Source organism: Rattus norvegicus, chromosome 12 (assembly GCF_036323735.1).
Source record: "Rattus norvegicus strain BN/NHsdMcwi chromosome 12, GRCr8, whole genome shotgun sequence".
In the NCBI taxonomy this organism is placed as follows: Eukaryota; Metazoa; Chordata; class Mammalia; order Rodentia; family Muridae; genus Rattus; species Rattus norvegicus.
The window spans coordinates 9,902,274-9,918,361 of record NC_086030.1 but is presented as its reverse complement, the minus strand read 5'-3'; positions in this window follow the sequence as shown (position 1 = coordinate 9,918,361).

Here is a 16,088-nt window from a genome sequence, read left to right as displayed (position 1 = left end):
ATCTACAGAGGCCCTCTTTAAAAATATCTTGATGGCATTACAGAGCTAGCTCATGGTAGATTAAATTTCAGTACTCTTACTATTTCCCATGGAGGGAATTTATGTTTCATATCCGGGCCCTTTTATACGACCTAAACTCACTGCTTGCTTGAACTCTATGCTTGGCGCTGTGTTCTTAGGCAGTCAGCGCACTGTGTAACGGACAGGAAAACATCTCTCTTCTCCAGTTCACCCACTGAAGCAGGAATCAGAGCAGCGGCCTTCCCTGCGTGTGCAGCACTGAGAACTTGCACCCGCCTTGTGTTTTAATGCCAGAAACGGTTATGTGTAGAGTTGGACATGTTGCAGAAGAAAAGGAGGAAGAAGAGAGGAGGAAGGTAGAAAAGAAAGGGGTGAAGATGTGAGGGGAAGGAAAGAGAAGGAAGGAAGGCCAGCCTTGGAGCACAATGTAGACCATCTCTCCGTGGCTCGCCCTCCTCATGCTGCCTGCTCCAGCAGAATGCACTTCTAGACCGATCACGGGAAGATAGACAGTTACATCAACAGGAAGCGTGGTGAGCAGGTCAGCTCAGGCTCAGCTCAGAAGCCGTCCCAGGGACCTGCAACGAATGCACATCTCCCAGAGATCCCCAGTCTGGGTTTGTCACAGCAGACCCTGCAAAGACACACCTGCTTCCTTCGTAGGGACAGTGGGGGGTTTGAACCCATGGCTCACTTGTGGGGTTCTAAGCTACATGCAGGCTACCGCTGAGAGGAAGGTTACCACGGGGCATGCCCAGCTCACGTGTTGCAGTTTAACTGTAGTTTCCTATCTAGTAGGAAATAATTTTAATAGAAAATTTTTAGCTATATACCAATAAAACATAGCAAAAGTTCAGTTTTGTTTTGTTAAGCATTGTTAACATGAGGCGAAGTAATAGACATTACAAAAAAAAAAAAGCTTAAAACTTGCTCACAGAGAATGAGATGACAAAAATCTAATTACACAATTTGGAGGATGTTGTAATACGTCCAGTCTGGTTTAATCTGGTGTCATAAGAAACACAGAGGGCTGGAGGGATGGCTCAGTGGTTAAGAGCATGGACTGCTCTTCCAGGGTCCTGAGTTCAATTCCCAGCAACCACATGGTGGCTCACAACCATCTGTAATGAGATCCGATGTCCCCTTCTGGTGTGTCTGAAGACAGCAACAGTGTACTCACATACATATAATAAATCTTTTTTTAAAAAAAAGAAACATAGAAATGATTGTCATTAAGCAAGATGTTTTTATTTTATATACTCACACTCTCCTAGAAGGTTAGCTTGACATAGTTACCAGAGCTTCCACATGCAGAGACACCAGGCCAGGAGGGAGGAAGAATGAGGGGTAGTGTGGGCAGCAGAGGCAGGATAGGAAGGTGGGAGATGGCTAGTGTGAGTCACTTCTGTAGGCAGTCTGCAGAGGAACCCATTGTCCCTTATGGGTCAGTACCAGTCCCTGGGGGTCACAGTGGCCCACAATATGTGTTACTGAAAGAGGTGGGGTAGGTTCTGATTGGTTAGCAAGGCCCTAAGATGCTGGATTATCAAGATACACAGACTAAAACTTGTAGTTAATATATGGGGAGGGAGGAGTTTGATGATTAACTGATGAATTAGTCCCATAGATGCATAGAATGTTCTATAAAAGGAACAGAAATGCCTACCATGGGGTCTGATGGATATACTCATCCAGTAAACATTAATTATGTCTGAGTCATCGTGCCAGATGGCCCAGCCATGCCACGCTCGGTCCGTAATGGCCATGGCAGTCAGGTATGTGGTGCTGATCCCGAGAAAGCCAGAAAGCTTGTATTGCCTGATAAAGCTCCCCAAGAGTAAACCACCATAATGAAAAGGGCACAACACATACATTAGAAACTGTTGAACCTTGAGCTCCCAGCCATTGTGATTCTACAAGACCTGCAGAAGATCAAGACTCTCAAAGTCCTAGCATGGGGATTTGGCAGTTGATTGGTTGCTAAGGGACAGAGCCGTTTTTCTTGGGGGTTGTAGTCCCTAGAAGGTTGTCTGTGGATCCAGCGAACGGCACCACTCCTGGGTGAATATGGGTTTTGTAAGCATTTTCTGCTTGCAACCCGTCAGTCAAGTAACGTTTACTTGATCTTGGGTGTACAGATGTCTTGGTTATGGTTCTAGTGCAGTGAAGAGACAGCCAGGCCCAGGCAACTCTTATAAAGGAAAATATTTCAACTGAGGTCTTGCTTAGGGTTTCTGAGGTTTAGTCCGTTATCATGACAGGAAACATGGTGGTGGCGTGCATGGCACTGGACTTGAGAGCTACATTCTGATGTGCAGGTTGAGAGAAAGACAGAGACACAGAGAGAAAGACAGAGACACAGAGAGACAGACAGAGACACAGAGAGAAAGACAGAGACACAGAAAGAAAGACAGAGACACAGAAAGAAAGACAGAGACACAGAGAGAAAGACAGAGACACAGAGAGAAAGACAGAGACACAAAGAGACAGCCACACAAAGAGAAATATACACACAGAGAAAGACAGACAGACAGACAGACAGCCCAGCAGTCTGGGCCTAACATGGGCTTTTGAAACCTCACTCCACCTACACACACACACACACACACACACACACACACACACACACACACACACGTCTTCCAACAATGCAACAATGTCTCACTTACTCCAGAAAGGCCACACCTCTTAATAGTGCCACTCCCTGGCATCCTAGCATTCAAACTTAAGAGCCTATCGGAGCCATTCTTATTCAAAGCACCAATTAGGTAGGTGAAATAGGAAATGGGTATGAAGATCAAGCATTTGCTACTAATAAGTAAGTTTATTTTAAAATAGTTCTTTAGTGTACACATAATTTTGCTGTTTATTAAGGATGACAGCAAATTTGCATACCAACGAGGTGGATCTGCTCGTTTGTTCTGACATAAAGAATTAGAAAGACTAAATATTGAATGCTCCAGTGGTGCAGTCAGTTAGTGCGTGGTACTTATAGAAAAACTAAATATTAGATACTACAGGCATCACATAACCTCAGTGCTTTTCAGAGTTGGTCGATATTTTGACCGATCAATACCGACAATACTGCTTCTCATAAAGACGTAGTATGATAAAATGGTAGAAGCGTGTTTAGGACCATTTTTAAAAATGGTTGGAAATTCTATTTTTTAATTGAACCAAAATTCTTTAAGGATCTTTCCTGTACGGAGTTCAAGGCAGCAGCACAGGGAGTAGTTTTTTTTTTTTTTTTTTGTTTGTTTGGGTTTTTTTTTGTTTTTTGGTTTGTTTTTTTTTTTTTTGTTTCTTTTGTTGTTGTTGTTGTTGTTGTTTTTCCGGAGCTGGGGACCGAACCCAGGGCCTTGCGCTTGCTAGGCAAGTGCTCTACCACTGAGCTAAATCCCCAACCCCCGGAGTAGTTTTTAAAAATCGGTCATTTTAAGGACACTGTCCAAAAAGCACACTTACGGAACAGCCGCTGGTGGGGAATGGCGGTAGGGAAATATTAAGTCTCTGTTTTCCATAGTTAAACCACTATATTTCAAAACGAACAAACAGAAAGGCTTTGCGTGTGCAGTAAGAACACTACAGTTGGCAGTGTGCTGTGGTCTGCTGTGGCTCTGTCCCTCCTTGTGTGCTGTGTGCTCGCTACCAACACCACAGTGACATCACACCACGCGATGCACGCTAACACGCGGGCACAGCCTCCGACCTGTTACCGTTTGCTTTTTGATTCTCTTTTGCTTGTTGTCTACTCGGGAGCCTTTTTACTGCTGTCAACTTTTCTGTGACTCACAGCTTAAGACATGGGGGCCTGGACAGGGATGTGTAGCAGTTCCTGATACTTACTGTTCCCATCATATGTAACTCTCTAGTTCTACATGGCAAAATGCATGTGAGTCTGTAAAGTCTACACCGTTTTATTTAAGAGGCTTTAGCATCCATGGATTTTGGTACCCTTGAGGGTCCAGTTCCCCATGGATATGGAGAGGGATGATATTGAATGTCTGTGACTCAGACAGATCCGGACCAGCTGTTCCTTTGTGCACGAGAAGCAATCAATGCCTGTTAAAGGCTGTGTGGTTGGCATTACCCTGAGGGCTTGCATTTCCTGTTTAGATCATTGAATCCCCCTGTGCGGCTCAGCCAGTCACTGCCTCTGTCTTTTGATCAGGGAGCTGAAGAGCCAACAGGTTAGGTCTCTTCCCAAAGTCATCCTGACAGCCAATGAGGGAATCGGAGCAAGAGCCAGGCATGTCCTAAGAACTGTCACTTCAGCACTAGGCTCCCGCCTGTGCGCTTCCTTGTCCATTGTGTTTCTTTGGGTTTCTTCCTGGCTGGTTGGTTCTGAGGCTGTACCGTCATTTGCATCGGGTCTCCAGTGCGCAGATGCTTCTGTTGCTACTGCTGAGCTGGGTGACTCACTCTTGTGTGATGGTCTTGTGAAAGTTGTGGGGTTTTCCTCTCTCAGGTTCAGCCCAGCCATGTCCACTGTCAGGACAAGTCTCCCCCCCCCACCCTTCGCCATCACACACGTGTAGGGCTGGCTCCCTTGCTGATCTCTTCAACTTAGAACCCCTCCCCAGAAACCCACGCCTTCTCACAAGAACAATCTGACGAGTGTGGGAGGCAGATGGGAAACCGGGCACTTTTAAATGAAGCAGAGCAGAACGTTCTTTAGGAGGCTTCCCCTGCTCTTACAGCCGTAGAATTAAATCCCCCAAAAGAACAGGAGGAATACTTCCATCCAAGGCTCATGTGACCAGATTAGGAGCTGTCATCTTTTCTTGCCGGCCTTAGGATTCTAGATTGGTTTTCCTCTTCAGTAACGAGAAGACCATAGGCATCCTTCAGTGTCTTGACTAAGCACTGCCTAAACAGTGCACTCAACCACGGAGTCCTCAGCTCCAGGTAGCTGGCGGATCTCAAACGTTCTTGAAAATATGCTGTATACTGGAGTCAGTGAGGTCATCGCAGTGCCCCGTGTGTGTGTGTGTGTGTGTGTATGTATATGTGTGTTTGTGTGTATTATTTGTGTGTGTGTATATGTGTGTATGTGTGTATGTATTTGTGTGTGTATGTGTGTATGTGTGTGTATGTATATGTGTGTATGTGTGTATGTGTATATGTGTGTATGTGTGTGTATGTATTGTGTATGTGTGTATGTGTGTGTATGTGTGTGTATGTGTGTATGTGTGTATGTGTGTGTATGTGTGTATGTATATGTGTGCATGTATTTGTGTGTATGTGTGTATGTGTGTGTATGTATATGTGTGTATGTGTGTATGTGTGTGTATGTATATGTGTGTATGTATATGTGTGTATGTGTGTATGTGTGTGTATGTATTGTGTATGTGTGTATGTACGTGTGTATATGTGTGTATGTGTGTATGTATATGTGTGTGTATGTGTATGTGTGTGTATGTATTGTGTATGTGTGTATGTATGTGTGTATGTGTGTATGTGTGTATGTGTGTGTATGTGTGTATATGTGTATGTGTGTATGTGTGTGTATGTATATGTGTATGTGTGTATGTATATGTGTGTATGTGTATGTATATGTGTGTATGTGTATATGTGTTTGTGGTGTGCATAATGCATGTGTTCATGCATGTACATGTGCACACATGTGAACACATACACAGGTGCATGCATGTGCATACATGTAGAGGCACAAGGGTGGAGTCAGGAACATTCCTCAGTGTCTCCCTGCCTTATTTTTTTACTGAGGTGGGATCTCTCAGTTGAGCTCACACTTTGCTGATATGGTTAAGTTAGCTTGCCAACTTTCTCCGAGATCTCATCTCTGCCCTCCAAGGGTTAGAAGATCTGGCCACCACACCCATCCAGTTTTAACATGGGTTCAAAGGATCCAAGCTCTGGTGTCCATTCTTACCTGCCAAGTGCTGTATCCATGGAGCTGTCCCTCCAGCACTCAGTGATGACACACTTTTAGAACACTCTCGGATGTAAGGACTGTACGCTTGGTAAATAACTGTTTGAATATTTAGGGAAGAAAGTAGAAGCCATCCATAAACCCACCCACCTCCAAAACACGATTGATATTTGAGTTCTATTTCTTCCCAGACTACTTTTCCAAGTTTTCATGCAGTTTTTAACGAAAATAGACCCATTCAATTTGCTGTTTTTCCCCCAGAAAAAAACTACCCCAGATATCTCTCCATGGCAGCAAAATAATTACATAGATTATTTTAGGCAGACTGAAGCCATGAAACTGCCATTCCTGTGCTTAAGACACAATAAGACTCACATCTCAGAGCTGACGAGATGGCCCAGTGGTTAAATATGCTTACTCCTCTCCAACTCCAGTTCCAGGGAACGTTGCCTCTTCTGACCTGTGTGGGCTCCTGAATGTAGGGGCACAATACCTCCACTCAGGCACTCCCCCCTTCCCGACACACACACACACACACACACACACACACACACACACACACACACGTACACATAAAACAAAAAAATTATTTAAAAAATGAGTAAATATACAAATACTTGCCTGTCAGTATCGAGGCTTAGAGCTGTTTCCATCATAGCCCGAGTTTTCTTCAACCCAAGCTTGGCTTTGGCTAAGTGAGACCTCTGCACTGGGGTCTCCCCCTACCCAGGCCATCAGCCTCCCACTGTTCCTATGGACCACATGGGGTCCCACGGTTCCTGATGGCTTTGACATAGAAGTCCAAATAGGCTTTTTCTTGCCCGGCATCCTGTGATGGATGAATGTCAAGAGACACGCATCCCCATTCACTGCCTCTTTAGACCAAGTCCATCTGCCCATAAAAACTGTGCCATTAAGAAGCCTCCCCCACCTCCACCCCCATCTTTAATTATCATTTCTACAGTCGGTTCTCAAGGACTGCTCCTCTTGGGGGCAGAGCTACCAGAGGTAATTGAAGCCCACGGATGTTACCCAGGCTGCATGTCCGTTTAAATCCCCCCTCTGTCTTGGTAAGCTGCTCACAAACAGACTGCTTCCAAACTCTCTTCCCTCGACTTGCCCTGAATTCAGAGTCTAATAAGCAACCGGGTAGCCAAACTTTGGTTGCCAAAGAGACAGGCAGAAGCAGTCGGTCCTCACTGCCGCCCCCCTCCCCCAGCCAACTCGGGTTGTTACCCATGAGATTTACTTCACCCCGCCCCTTCTCACTAGATAGTGTGCCCGTGAACAAATGCACAGATTCCTTTTGATGCCCAGTTTCTCCAAAAGCAGATCATAGCTCTAAAGCCGTGTTCTAACTAATTGGTATTCTTTTGGGTTTTAGATGGCCGTGACTGTTTTATTGAAGACTGTCACCACCTTGTCCCCAAATGCCCACCAAAACCACAAACAAATTGAAACAAAAGGCACGAATGTAATGTACACCATCGATATAATTCACGTTTTTAAGTGAATGAGGGCCATCCTTCTCTAGCCCCAAATGGCTTTATTCATAATTGCCCCTTGGCAGAGTTTCTGGAACTGACTAGTCCTTCAGGCATCCCTTCCCCCTGGCCAACATGACTCTCTCTGCTACCCCTCCCCCAAGGTGAAGCCTATACCACCAGTTCTACTCCGTCAGTCTCTTGTCTCAGAACGTTTTTATGTCCCTCCATTTTTTTTCCCCTCTCCTCGAGAACATGGATGCATCTGCAAGAATAAAGTTTACAGTGTTTCCTGTGGCAGGCACAGCTGTTAAGGTCCCCTGAGATTGTGTAACTAATGTAAAAGATCTTTTCCCTTAAAGAGGTCATTAACTGTTCACAAGGCAAGGTTCTTCGTGGCTAATTGGATGGAAGCCATAAGGAGGGGTCACTGCCCTCTTACATCACGGATGCTGATGGAGGCCATTACGGTTTAGGTACCACGGAGCACTTATCTACTGACATGGCTTCCCCACGTTGACTTTATAAGTGCCTGATTCATCAGCAGAAGTGGTTGTGGGCTGTGGAGTCTTCCGCAGTCTATTTAAATAAGCCATCGATAACCTTAAAAGCTTTCCAACACTGATGCTTGCCACCATTCCTCGTGTTTCAGCCGCCCCCGAGTGTTTGTTAAACAGGGTATTTATCAGAGACGCCAACGACACTCAAATGTGTTATAGCAAGTGCTTTTCCTTGGACCTTTTAACTGAAATGGATGGCTTCATTCTTTGTTGTAGCATGTCCTTCAGTCCACAAATGAATACTAGTTGTGTTGAAGAATATTATATGTGTGTTTCATCCCTAGTTAGCAGAATGTGGTCGGGGCTGGCACAGCCTTCTGAGCTTCCAATTGGGGCTGTGAAACCAAGACTGTAGATCAGGAAGCAGCCAGAACAAGAGTCCTACCTGTAGCCCACTCCCACCTCACACCATCACCTCAGACCCAAACAGTTCAGAGTGGTGGCCAATATCAGCTGGACCCCCTCCCTGTCCAGAATCTTGACTAAGATCTCAAAGAACTCCAGAATGTAAGAACCACAACCCTGGTGGTGCTGCTGCTGCTGCTGCGGCTTCATTGTCATCGTCGTCATCGTCGTCGTTGTCTTCTTCCTCTTCTTCCTCCTCTTCCTCTTCTTCCTCTTCCTCTTCTTCCTCTTCTTCTCTTCCTCCTCCCCTTCTCCTTCTTCCTCTTCTTCCTCTTCTTCCTCTTCTTCCTCCTCTTCTTCCTCCTCCTCTTCCTCTTCCTCTTCTTCCTCCTCTTCTTCCTCTTCTTCTTCTCCTCCTCCCCTTCTTCTTCTCCTCCTTCTCCCTTTTCTTCCTCCTCTTCCTCCTCCTCTTCCTCCCCTCCTTCCCTCTTCTGTCTTCCTCCCCCTCCTCCCTCTCCTCCTCCTCCCCTCCTTGTCCTCCTTCTTCTGTCTCTTTTGTTGACTCTGATCAAATTTAACTCAAATTCTGGAAGAAATGAAGTTTAAGGTGACCTCGTGTGCCCCTAAGTTCTACAGTGGGGAGGGGACAGAAGAAAGGGATTTAAACTTGCATCCATTAACTTTTAACATATAGTGGACCCAAAAAGACACGGATTCGGGGAAGGCTTGGCCTGTCCACTCCCAACAGGGGCTTAAGGTTAGGGAAGATACTGAGCTGCTTACGAATGACCAAACTGGCTCCACCCGCCTTTGTGACAGCTCTTCTTGCTGTGCCTCGAGAGGACACACATCCCTACAACATTAGCTACAACTGTGGATGGTTAGTCAAGGTGCACCTCAGAGTTCTAAACTCCTGAAGCGCGCCCTGCAGGTGCAGTTCTCTGGAAGCATGTTTCCTTTTGGATCCTGGGTGAGACCCGATCACATTTATTTCATTTTTATTCGGGCTGTGAGTTCCATATGAGCGTTGACGTTGAGTGACATAAACGAATGCGTCCATTTAAGAAATGGGTCTGGGGACTAGAGAGATGGCTCAGGGGTCAGGATGAGGATCGAGTTCCCAGCACCCACATCCGGTGGCCCGTGGTTGCCTATAACTCTAGCTCCAGGGGTATGTGATGCCCTCCAAGGCCACCTGCACACACAGGGGACATAGACACGCAAACCCATACATTTACATAAAAATAAAGCAATGGGTCTTTTAAAATGACTTGTCTGAAATAGTGTGGATCGAAATCAAGTGGAGTCGTAAACCTGCCCGTTTCCCATCCAATTAGGTCGTGAAAGCCTAAATATCGGTCTTTGTTGGAACACACCCCCGTCAGTGAAGACCTGAGCCGGTATCACATTCCAGGAAAGGGGAGGCAAAGCAAGCATCATTCAGTTTGGAGAGTATTCTATTCATCCAATGTCACTGCTGTAGCTAAGACTCTGTCTTTAGAGGGGAATCCTTGGAGACTTAGTTTCCCTTCGGTGTTGGTTGGCTGATTCCAAACTTTTGAATTCCCGATCTGCTCATGCGTCTTATCTGAGCACTTGAGTGAAGTTTCTGGGTCTTTGCAAAGGCATTCTCTTGCGTGAGGCTCTGTGTGAAGGGAGCTCCATTTTCCTGGAATACACATTCTCCTCCATTGATCCCTTTACTGTGGAAAGTCGCTCACCAAAGGTGGCTTGCGGGGTGGCAGAGGGGAAGCCAAAGCAGGAACTAAAGATGGGAACTGAAGTTGAGGCCATGTGGCAGGTAACCGACAGAGCTGGAGAGCTCACGTCATCATTAGGCTAATTAGACAAACTCTCATGAGCAGAGAGGGTGTTGGGTCTGCAAAGAGTTGTGTGTCTCTCAGATATAAGGTGCTGGCCGTGGAATTAAACTACTTGGGGCTTGGTGTACGCATGGATCCCCCCAAAGAACTTGCCCTTCCCAATTCACACTTGACAAGGGAACAAGCCATCTTTATTTCTTTCTGATTGATTAATTCTTTGGTGGGACAGGAACAGTCTGTCCATATTTTTTATTATGCCTCTTCAAGTGCTCATGCCGTCTCACGCTGTTTCGTACCACGAGCGGATGCAGTTTAGAATGTAAGGAGTTTGACGCCCGTGGCTCACTGGGATAACATTTCAACCTTTCGATATGGTCACGTAGCAGTGTCTTGGGGAGCATACTGAGATGCTGTTCTGTTAAAACTTTAAGGCCGGGGCTGGGGATTTAGCTCAGTGGTAGAGCGCTTACCTAGGAAGCGCAAGGCCCTGGGTTCGGTCCCCAGCTCCGGAAAAAAAAAAAAAAAAAAAAAAACTTTAAGGCCACCTCAGGAGGCACGTTTGTGACAGCAGTTTTCACTCTGGTCCTTGGGTGGCATGGAATTTTGCCCCCCCCCCTCGACTCTAGACAAGAGTTGCTCAGTCTGCATTTTTCTTTATTCTGCTGTGCCAGTCACCTGGAGTCCGGAGAGCTGTTTTATAAAACTGATTGCTTAGCAAATTCAAACCAGGTAATTTAGGTCCCTGAACTGTTCTGAACTGGGGGCTGTGGGTGCTTTTCTTTCTGGCTTCCACGTGTACCCGGGATAATTACAAGACATTGTTTGCCTTCTTAGGTTTGCTTACAGTACAGAGTTTTATGTTCCTGTTAAGCTCAGTCTATTTTGTCCCACCAGGAGCAAGCGTGACCATCGGTGACTTTGATTTTCCTAGGATTTGCCAAGTGTCAGGGAAGTTGCCCTGGGATTTACAGTGTAGAAATCTCTCCCCAGTGGGACTCAACTCTGAGAGTGGCGAGGGGGAGGCAGTCCCCTCTGTCATGGTCACCAGCGCAAGTGTTTGTTCTGAAGCAGAGTTTGATGTAAGATCCGTCTGCGCGCAGCGTCACACACAAGCCCAGGTGCATTTCTGGCCACACACCCTTCTCCAGGGTTCGGTGTCAGTTCCATTTCTGTAGTTGTGAGGAAGCGCCATGAGCCACAGCAACTCGGGGAAAGAAGTGGTTCATCTCTGCTTACAGGTCCTGATAACAATCCTGAGGGAAGCCAGGGCAGGAGCCTGGAGGTAGGAGCTGATGCAGAGGCATAGAGGGGCGCTGCCTGCTGCCTCCCTCTCCCCAGCTTACCCAGCTTCACTTTCTTACACAACCCACTCATCCAGGAGTGGCCCTGCTCGCATGTGAGCCCTCCCACATCAATCACTAATCAAGAAAATGGCCCCACAGACTTGCCCACATGCTGACAGGCCAGCGGTAGGGACAGAAGAGTCACATTGGCAAACAGTAGAGCCTGGACAGTACCATGCCAGGTCTTCACCCATGCTCATCTCACCCCCAGCTCCTTCACCCAAACCCGCATGTGTAGGTGGGTTCTGTTTGGTCCTTTAAAAATAGCGACTATGGTGCCCGCTTCACGGGTTCGTCGTAAGGATCAGTGAGGGTCTGTGGGCAGTGCCCTGTACCGACTCTAGTAGGTTTTCACCCTTTAGGTACAGTGGAAAGCCAAGGTAAGCAAACACCAAGGCCTGAGTGAGAGTCGTGTGCATCTCCGGGTACCACTCCCGAGAGTCAGGAACGTGAATCTGTGAAGACGATGCATTCTGTCCGCTGCGTCGATCTCTGTCACTGCGCGCAAGTTTTAACTCTAATGTCTTAATGAGACCTGCGGGGAAGGCAAGTCAAACTCAGAATGATGTTGGAGGTGCTCGTGTGTGTCAGTGACGGCTTAATGACTCTGGCAGTTACCCCAGGAAGATTCTCTAATCAGCCAAGCAATGCTGGCTTATCGGCACTGGGCCACGTATTGTGTTTCTGCATTTCTAATGTGACTGCCTGGAAACCCAAATCATGAAGGGTAACGGCATCATGTTTAGTGTCTTGCTAGGGGACACAAGAAAGGCCAGTGATAGTTCCCTTCAGGAAGCCATCCACCGCGACTTCGCACGGGAAACAACCTCTTCTCACTCATTTATAATATTTGAATCCAGAAACTAGGGAAAACGTCAGGCTGTTTTTCTGCCCCCACACGCACTCTATTATTGGGTTTGTTATCTTCTTGTTCGATGAAGAAAATTTATTAAACATATGTGTTACAAAAACTGAATGACTCACAGAATTCAGCCTTTTGGACTTTTACCTTAGGTAGTCATGTTTGGGGACAGAAAACACCGAAAGATTTTTCCAGTAATAACATTTTAGTCCACAGAGTTTGTTACTAAGTATCTCTCCATAATAACATTTCAGTCCATAAGAGTTTGTTACTAAGTATCTCTCCATAATAACATTTTAGTCCATAAGAGTTTGTTATTAAGTATCTCTCCCTTGAGTGCCTGTGAGGACGGCAGTAGGAATTTCTGTGCATTGGAGGATGAGCCCCAGGGCACTGTAAACTCTTGGCTCGCCACGCTGATGCTGCTGGGTCCATGGCTTTGCTGTAACCAGCACTGGGCATCCAAAGGAACTGACTGCTGAGAAACATCTACTGTTTACTAAAACTAACGTGTGAAGCCCACAGCTTAGGATTTCACTTTCAAATAACCTGTTTGGGTTGTTATTGTTTGACTGACGGACTGTTTAAGATTTCTTTTTATTTTCGGGGGAGGGAAGTACAGCGCATGTGAAGACCACCAGGCTTCCTAGAAGAGGAATTACAAGCGATTGTAAACCGCCCAATGTGGGTCACGGGGTCTTCCAGAAGAGCAGTAAGCACTCTTCGCCACTGGGTCATTTGGACAGCCCCTTTCTTTTTTCTTTATCTTTTTTTTTTAAAGTTGTATTTATTTTATGCATATGAGTACACTGTAGATGTCTTTAGACACATCAGAAGAGGGCATCGAAATCCATTCCAGATGGTTGTGAGCCACCATGTAGTTGCTGGGAATTGAACTCAGGACCTCTGGAAGAGCAGCCCCAGCTCTTAACCACTGAGCCATCTCTCCAGCCCCTGTCAGCACCCTTTCCAAATAATCTTTATTGGTTATGCTCCTACAAACTGACTGTGGGTTTGTCATAATGTTCCAACATTATGCGGACAACCTTTCAAAGATGACCTGCATGCTGATTGGTAATTATAGGAGAACGTGAGTTTCTTTGGTCCTCAAGGCTTTGAGCTCCTAGGCTCTGACCACAGGGTCCACTTGCTTCTCTGCTAATACACAGCTTCTCACCCGGCAGGTCACACCCCCACATGGGGGCAGGCGGTGCTGTCACAGACCTGAATATGCAGGCTGCAAAAGACTTTCCAACAGTAAAAGATTTTTGAATATACAATGCAATCAGCAAGTAACTACCAGATTGATATGATTGTATTATATTTTGTTAGACAGACAAGCAAACATGTCTCATTAGTGTGCAAATACACTTTCACTTTTTAAAAAGTGACAAAGTTTTTTCTTTTTTCTTTTTTGGTTCTTTTTTTCGGAGCTGGGGACCGAACCCAGGGCCTTGTGCTTCCTAGGCAAGCGCTCTACCACTGAGCTAAATCCCCAACCCCAAGTGACGAAGTTTTATGTGTACCCAAGGATTATTTTAAAATTAATTTCCTTGTGATTTATCATCAGCAAACGGCTGTAAATTGCCGGAGGCTGTCTTTCTTCACCCGCTGTCACTGTGTCTGCTTGTCTTTGCCAGTGCACCTTTAACTGGTGCTGGGAATCTGGGTTTGTGCTTCAATTCAGTGGGGACAATAACCTAACGCACCGAGTCCAGTATAAACAGGAAATCCGAGGCCAATAACCGGATCCAGGGCGAACCTTGCAAAGCCAAATTTCAATGTGTAACTTGCAATGCCATTATTCAGGAGGCCATTGTTCCAGAAAGATGGATTAAGTGTACCCCACACTGCTTTTGTTCCTCTTTTGGCTACCAGAGGCCCCAGCTGTTCAGGGGGCGACACTCTTCAAGCCTGGAAAATATCTGAGTTACTCGCCACTTCCAAAATCAGAAAAGTTGTGAGCTCTAGAGTTTGATTTTCATTTTTTAAAAAACTGTATTGTCTGTCAGTCACTCCGTCTATCTATATCTATCTATCTATCTATCTATCTATCTATCTCCTATCCATCCATCCATCCATCCATCCAGCCAGCCAGCCAGCCAGCCAGCTATCTAGTTTATGTGAGTGGTTTGCCTACATGCGTGTCTGCACACCACATGTGTGCAGTGCCCATAGAGGCCAGAAGAGGGCGCAGACCCTTAGAACTGGAGTTAGAGAGGATTATGAGCCAACCATCGTATGGGTGCTGAATAGAACCCAGGTACCCTGGAAAAGCAGCCCGTGCTCTTAACCCCTGAGGCATCTCTCCAACCCCAAACTTCATTCAGGAGAAACTGCAGAGTTAACTCACCAAAGGATCAGAAAATTAGCTCCATAAGTCAAGGGCAGCTGAAACAATGAAGTAGACCAGACTAGAAATAGGAAGTGTTCACCGTGTCGGTGAGATAGTCTGCAAAAACAAGTGTTCACATGTACAGAAGGGCATAATGAGAGTCATTACTTTGTATGCCAACATAAAAAAAATCAATTTAAGAGTTTCTTTTTATATACAGAGATGATGCCTGTGTGGGTGGGTGTTCCAATAATTGGAGTTGTTCTTTACTGTGGATCTTGTTAAAAATAAATAAATAAATAAATAAATAAAAAATAAAAGCTAGGCATGGTGGCTCATGCTGTAGCCCAAGTGCTGGAAAGGCAGAAACAGAAAGATTCCTGGGGCTTAGTGGCCGGCCAGCCTCTGTGACCTTCTGGCTTCCACAAACATATACATACAATGCTCACTTGTGTGTTCTCTCTCTCTCTCTCTCTCTCTCTCTCTCTCTCTATTTCTCTCTTTTTCACACACACACACACACACACACACACACACACACTAACATCTACACACAAAAGATAGGATTCTTGGCATGGTTACTTTGGTATTCCTTGAAGGCTGGTATTGATACCAGTAGTATTTCTCCGACAAGTGATGTATGCGACGGCTTAATTCTTTATCGGAATTACCTTATAAAGAACTTCTCCTATGGGATAATTATGATTACTATATTCAGACAAAATTATTTAACGCGCCTACATCACCCTAAAAGAGACATGTGACCGGGTATAACGTATTAGATAATTATACTATTATGAGTATCCTGAGATATTTTAAAACTATGCCTATAGCTATATGTTTGTTGGCGCCAAAAGACTATGATAAGGACAAGAATATTTTAAAATATTTAAGCATTTTAACTGGTTTTTCAAAATGTAGAGTCTTAATAACAAACAGAAATAAATTTATTAAATAGCTAGGGAGGTGGCCCATTGGTTAAGAGCAATGCTCTTACAGAGGGCCTGGGGTTACTTCTCAGGACCCCTGTTGGGTGTCTTCACAACCCCCTGTAACTCCAGCTCTAAGGGATCCACTGCCCTCTGCTGGTCTCCTTATGCAACTGCGCTCACATACCCCACACTGATGTGCATTATTGTACACATAATTAAAAATAAAATTACATACTAAATTCCTGGACAGACAGTAAAAAAAACAGGGAAGGGGAAGATTAAAAAGCAGTTTGGTGGTGGAGGGGGGAGGGCTGAGATGGACTATGTGAGTCACATGAAGGTCCAGTCCAGACAATGACATTCATATCATCGGTCAGCCTTAATGGAGTCGTGGGAGGGCCGTTATGATGAGGTGTGGCTGATTACACAAGACTCCAGCACCAGGTGTAACTCTCAGGGCTGACCTGTGCTACATGCCTGTCAGTCCTAT